The sequence below is a fragment of the Humulus lupulus genome, chromosome 4, assembly GCF_963169125.1.
Source record: "Humulus lupulus chromosome 4, drHumLupu1.1, whole genome shotgun sequence".
In the NCBI taxonomy this organism is placed as follows: domain Eukaryota; kingdom Viridiplantae; phylum Streptophyta; class Magnoliopsida; order Rosales; family Cannabaceae; genus Humulus; species Humulus lupulus.
Window position 1 is genome coordinate 146,602,281 of NC_084796.1, and position 6,967 is coordinate 146,609,247.

Here is a 6,967-nt window from a genome sequence, read left to right on the forward strand (position 1 = left end):
ATCAACTGGTACTTGACTTGGATCTTTAGTCTTGGTGTCCTCATCACTGTCTATTTATATCAAGCAGTTAGGAAGATAAAAAAAATAACAGAAAGTATCAATCTCTAGCCACAACTTAGCGTTGCTCCATCCTAACAAACTCTTGGAGCCATTGGGGTCTCACACGCACGCGAGTTCCATGCGCACGCACACTCTCGCCATCCCTGGTTTGGTGGTTCTTATCTTCCTTGTTATGTCTTCTTTCTTAGATGAAGGGGTCGATTCTTCCTTTTGGATAGCATCCTCTGTCCAGCCTCTAATCTTGACTTGAATCTCTCCTGGGTCCAAAGTTATTGGGCTTGTCAATTGGGTTGGGCTAACACAAGTTGATCTTATTTCTTATACTCAGTCACATATTGATGTAATGATTTCAATGGAGGGACTATATCCTTCGAGGTTCTCGGGAATGTATGGAGAACTTGATGCTAATCTGAGACAGAAATTTTGGAAGCTTCTTAATAGAGTAGCTAGCCTTCGGTCAGGGCCTTGGCTTTGTAGAGGAGACGTCAATGAAATCCTCTTTAATTCAGAAAAAGATGACGATAGTCCTAGACCCAATTACCTCATGAACAACTTTCGCCAAACAATTGACAACTATGAATTGGTGGACCTGAGTTTCTTGGGGCCTAAATACACGTGGTGCAATAGACAATCTGCTTCTACGTTCACTCAATGTCAACTTGACAGAATGTTGGGAAATAAAGAATGGATAGAGATGCTTCCCAATAACTCTGTCCATCACCTCGATTATTGGGGCAGTGACCATAGACCACTCCACGTTGAGATCCATACCCATTCCGCTTCGATATTGAGTTCGGTCTCTCTTGGTATGCGGAGTTTCCATTTTGATGGCCTGGGGTAATGAAGAGGATTGCAGTTCCTTATAGCTCGTGAATGGCAAGATGGTTACAATGGATCATTGACTGGATTCCAGAAGAATATTACCAATGTTTCCTCTGCACTTGCTTCTTCGAATAGGAATCAATTTAGACGCCATTCATTGGAGATCAGAATAAGCAAAAGAAAACTTCATGATATGAACAATGTAGATGCTCAAAACTCCATTCTTGCAAATGACCCAAAGCACATGCCAAAGTCCCCCAAATGCCTAAATACATACTTCTGCCACAAAACCCATGGGACATCATCTTCTCGCAAGGAGGCACGTGAGGCTATTCTCGGCATGCCCAGCACCCGTGCACCTCGATGGAACCTCTCGGCGTGTCGGGCACCCATGCACCCAGTGAGGCCACGCCTCGCAAAGAGCCCCTCGCGACACTACCTGGGATCCGCGCGCGCTAGGCCTCGCGACACCACTTGGGATCTGCACACGCTGGGCCTCACGACACCACCTGGGATCCACGCACGCTGGGTCTCGCGACACCACCTGGGATCCGCGCACTTGTGGTCTCGCTCCAAAGGGCCTCGTCTAAGGGCCATCTCGCGTGCATAATGGCCTCGCCCAAGAGCCATCTCGCATGCATAAAGGCCTCGCTCCAAAGGGCCTCGCCCAGGAGCCATCTCGCATGCATAATGGCCTCGCCCAAGAGCCATCTCGCATGCATAAAAGCCTCGCTCCAAAGGGCCTCGCCCCAGAGCCATCTCGCATGCATAAAGGCCTCGCTCCAAAGGGCCTCGCCCAAGAGCCATCTCGCATGCATAAAGGCCTCGCCTAGGAGCCATCTCGCGTAGGTGCTCCCACAGCTTCGCGCCTCGCGCCCATGTTGCTTCGAAAGTGTATATGACACCTACGACTCGCGGGTGCACACTGTGCCAGGACCTCCCCACGTCCTCGCAAGACCTCACTAGCCTTATAGCATGTTATACCCACCTTGTTGAAAAGGCCCTATGTCACTTGGTGAGGTTGTGATACGAACCACACCAACACTGTGATGAAACCCGACACCAAATATGGCACAGCCACCAAGAACACACGAAATGGGAATGAAGAACCGCGACCCAATGCTTATTAGCCAAGCACGAACCTTGGTATGAGGAAGACGCCACAAACAGGGATGGGAATTCGTTTGATTAGTCAGGTTGAACGCCACAAGGAACCCCTTGATAAGTTCTAATAGTTTCGTCAAGAACTCAAGAAGAAAAACTCACAAATTTCATTTCATCACAATCTGATTTTTCCAAACGATTTCAAGGCCTTATATAGCCGAAAATTACATCAAGACAAGCCCCTTTGTCTTCCTAAAAACCGAAAAATTAAAGACAAGCCTTTTGTCTTCCTAATGAAAACCGAAATTTAAAGACAACCCTTTGTCTTTCTAATAAAAACCGAAAATTAAAGACAAAAAGGACTCTTGGACTCACACAAGTCAAGTGTTTGACTTTTCACAAAAAAAACAAAGACTAAATAAAAAAATACAAGATGACAAAATAAAATAAGACTCATCAAGCTCCTAAACTGAGTCTTTTGGCTCGCGCCCTCGTCACCAGACCAACTGGAACTAGACTTGGATCTTTAGTCTTGGTGTCCTCATCATTCCCCCTCTTGAGAAGGATTTGTCCTCAAATCTTCACCTGCATCAAAAGGACTCAAATCAGAAACATTAAAAGTAGCACTAACAGTATACTCACCTGGTAAATCGAGTCTGTAGGCATTGTCATTGATCCTTTCTAGCACTTGAAACAGACCATCTCCTCGAGGTAGCAATTTGGAACGTCTTTGTGCTGGGAATCGCTCTTTCCTCATGTGTACACATACCCAATCACCGGGGTCAAAAACCTGCTTGTGACGACCCTTGTTAGCATCAAGTTGGTTAGTGTTTAAAAGAGCCTCCTTAACCTCACTTTTTTTTGCATAAAAATTATTTTGTTTTCTCTCTAATTTTCCCTCATTGATCAAACTCTTATCTTTCTTTTCTCTCGCACTTGATTCGACCCTTTTCTCTCTTTGTCTCTGTTTTTTCTCACTCTCATTCATCTTTTCACTCTCCTTCTTTTGCTCACTCAATAATTTTTTATCACTCAATTTTTGCAACCTCACTTGGTCTTCATATACTTGCTTTGGCGTCAATGGAGCTAGAGTGATTGTTCGTTGACAGAACGTGAATGAGTACTTGTTGGTGAAGCCATCCTGCTGGACTCGGCGATCAAATAGCCAAGGCCTTCCTAGAAGGAGGTGTCCAGCTTGCATTGGAACCACATCGCACAATACCTCATCCTCATACTTGCTAATTCGAAATGATACCAGAACTTGTTTTGTAACCCTCACTTCACCACTATCATTCAACCACTGCAACTTGTATGGGCGAGGATGTTTAAGCGTTGGGAGCCCCAGCTTTTCAACCATGGAAGAACTAGCAACGTTAGTACAACTACCTCCATCAATAATCACACTACATACCTTGTCTTTCACATGACAACGAGTGTGAAAGATGTTCTCCCGCTGCACCTCTTCTTCCTCTTCTTTTGCTTGCAAATTTAAGGCTCGTCGTGTGACTAGTGCAAACATCTCACCAGATTATGCCCCAAACTCCTCACTACCCATAGAAGCGTCCTCCAATGGTGGCATGTCATCAAGATCATCTTCTTCTTCGGAATCTATCTCCCCATTATCCCGAATTACCATAACTCGCTTGTTTGGGCATTGGCTAGCTATGTGTCCTCGCCCCTAACATTTGAAACACTTTATCTCACTAGAATGGGACGAAGTAGGGGCTGTTTTACCTTGAGAGGTCGTGGCTGGTTTTGGTGTAAAGGATGAAGTAGGTTGGTCTTCTTCCTTCTTTGGATAGCTCGACCGCCAAGGTGTTGCACTTGAATTTTGTGGGATTTGTCTCGGATTTGAACTTGTACTACCCCTCTTGAGCTGCCTCTCAACTTTGATTGCCATATGCACCAAATCTCCCAATTCCACATAATGGTGTAGCTCAATTGGATTAGCAATCTCTCGGTTCAACCCATTCAAAAACCTTGCCATTGTTGCCTCCCGATCCTCTTCCACATTGGCTCTAATCATAGCCATCTCCATCTCCTTGTAATACTCATCAACACTTCTATAGCCCTGACGAAGACCCTGCAACTTAAGGTACAGATCTCGATAATAATGAGGTGGTACAAACCGTCGCCTCATCACCCTCTTCATTGCCTCCCATGTGTCAATAGGACGATCTCCACTCCGCCTCCTGTTGATGCACAACTGATCCCACCAAACAATAGCATAATCAGTAAACTCAATGGCAGCAAGTTTTACCTTCTTCATGTCGGAGTAGTTGTGACAATCAAAAACTAGCTCCATCTTCTTCTCCCACTCAAGGTATGCTTCAGGATCGCTCTTCCCCTGAAATGCTGGAATTCTCATCTTGATATTTCCCAAATAATTATCTACCTGGTTCCTAGCTTCTCTATCCCCGCCATACCTCCTATGGTTACCCGCCGACATCCTATCAAACTCATCATCAGAAATTACCCCTTCCAAATCCCCTTCATTCTCATCCTCCCTTTGGTGCATCCTATTCCTCCGTGGCCTCCGTTGTGTTCCCTCTTCTACCCTATCCAACCTCTCATGTATTTGTTCACACTCCTCCCTCAACATCCTCCTCATCTCCCCCATTAAAGCTTCAATTTGTAGATTTGGAACTGTAGGTGGTGGAGCGTCATTGCCTGCATTTCTTTCTGTATTTTGTGACATGATTGAAAATCTGCAAAAATAAGGTTAGAACAGTTATAGAAAAAGACCTCACCACACTCCCTCACGTGTTTTCACTCAAAAAAATGTCACTCAAGTCCACTCGTGTTTCACTCAACTTTGATGGCTTTTACCCTCAAATAAGCTCACACCTCTGTCTTTTTCCACTCGTATTCTTCTTTAAGACCTTTGAAAACTAATGAAACGGTGATATGGAGGTTCAAGCAGCCAATCCTACCAAACAAACCAAACGAAAACCGATGAAAAATTGGCGAAAATTGATGATTTTTGGAACACTTGTGTGGGGTTTTGGAAAAAAGACCTCTAGACCATAGGGATCAAGAATAGAACAAAATTTTTTAAGAGGGGTTTCCAGACTTTTTTTTTTTTTTTTTTAAAGGTTCGGATCCCTTTGAATTTTTCTTCTTCTTTCTTTTCTGTCTTTTCTTTCCTCTTGATCCTCAAACGCAAGTACAAGACACAAGAAAAAAAAAAATCAGACTTGGATTCAAAAACAAAACAACTTGGATTTCACAAAAGAGCAAGAGAATTTCAATGCAAATTCGGATTTTCACAATGAAAAACAAGAGGAACTCACTGTCAATTCAGATTTCACAATAAAACAATAGAAACTCGATGCCAAATCAGATTTCACAATAAGAACAATAGAGACTCAAGGCCAAATTCAGATTGTACAATAAGAACAATAGAGACTCAAGGCCAAATTCGGATTGCCCAATAAGAACAAGAGAAGTCAATTCCAATTTCGGATTTCACAACAAGAACAAGAGAAACCCAAGGTAAAATTCGGATTTCAAAAGCAAAGCAAGAGAAACTCAATGAAAATTCGGATTTCACAATCAGAACTAGAGAAAACCAATGCAAATTCAGATTCCACAATTAGAACAAGATAAAACTCAAAGCCCTAATTCACGTGAAGAACCCTAATTCTTGATTTCAGAAACGAAAAGAAAACAAAATAGGGGATTACAAAGGACCCTAATTCATGATTACAAAGGAATTGAAACTTTGTGTAGACTAGTTTCGGATTTCAAGGGATTTCACAAAGAAATAATGGAAACTTTGGAAATAAGGAAATGATTGAACAAGGAAACAATTGAAATAAGGAAATTAACTATAGTAGTTTCGGATTTCACAAGAAAAGAAAAAAAAACAAGGACAAAGAACTCAAAAACACGACTAGATGATGATTTTTTTTTTCTAATATAGAAACACGAATTGAAAGAAAAACACAAAGTAAAGGATAGGCCAAACCGGATGATCCTAATCTCTGATACCAACTGATACGAACCACACCAACACTATGATGAAACCCGACACCAAATATGGAACAGCCACCAAGAACATACGAGATTGGAATGGAACCGCGACCCAATGCTTAGCCAAGCACGAACCTTGGTATGAGGAAGACGCCACAAACGGGGATGGAATCCGTTTGATAAGTCAGGATGAACGCCACAAGGAATCTCCTTGATAAGTTCAAAAGTTTCTTCAAGAACTCAAGAAGAAATAAACTCACAATTTCATTCAACATAATCTGATTTTTCCAAACGATTTCAAGGCCTTATATAGCCGAAAATTACATCAAGACAAGCCCCTTTGTCTTCCTAAAAACCGAAAAATTAAAGACAAGCCTTTTGTCTTCCTAATGAAAACCGAAATTTAAAGACAACCCTTTGTCTTTCTAATAAAAACTGAAAATTAAAGACAAAAAGGACTCTTGGACTCACACAAGTCAAGTGTTTGACTTTTCACAAAAAAAACAAAGACTAAATAAAAAAAATACAAGATGACAAAATACAATAAGACTCATCAAGCTCCTAAACTGAGTCTTTTGGCTCGCGCCCTCGTCACCAGACCAACTGGAACTAGACTTGGATCTTTAGTCTTGGTGTCCTCATCAGGTTGGGGCCACCAACGAAATGCACTCTCTCCAGTTAGCCAATTGGGACCACTTACAAGAAGGCCAACCAGATATGTCGTTCAAGGTGGCCCACAAGAGACAAGAAATACGAACAAGGTACCTATAAATGGGTACGTACATGCCTGCAAGGATCAAGGGACATACCTGACACTTGTACCCGACAAGTAGTGGCAGTACGGGGTAGTACGAGGAATGGCAGCACCACCTCCACGTCTCTGACAAGCACCAGAGCCGACCAACACTCTCCCAACACCACTACACCTGATACCACTCTCTTGAGAATGTACTTGTGTACCATCTGGTCCCCTGGACCACACTGTATCAAGGGTCATCAGAGCCTA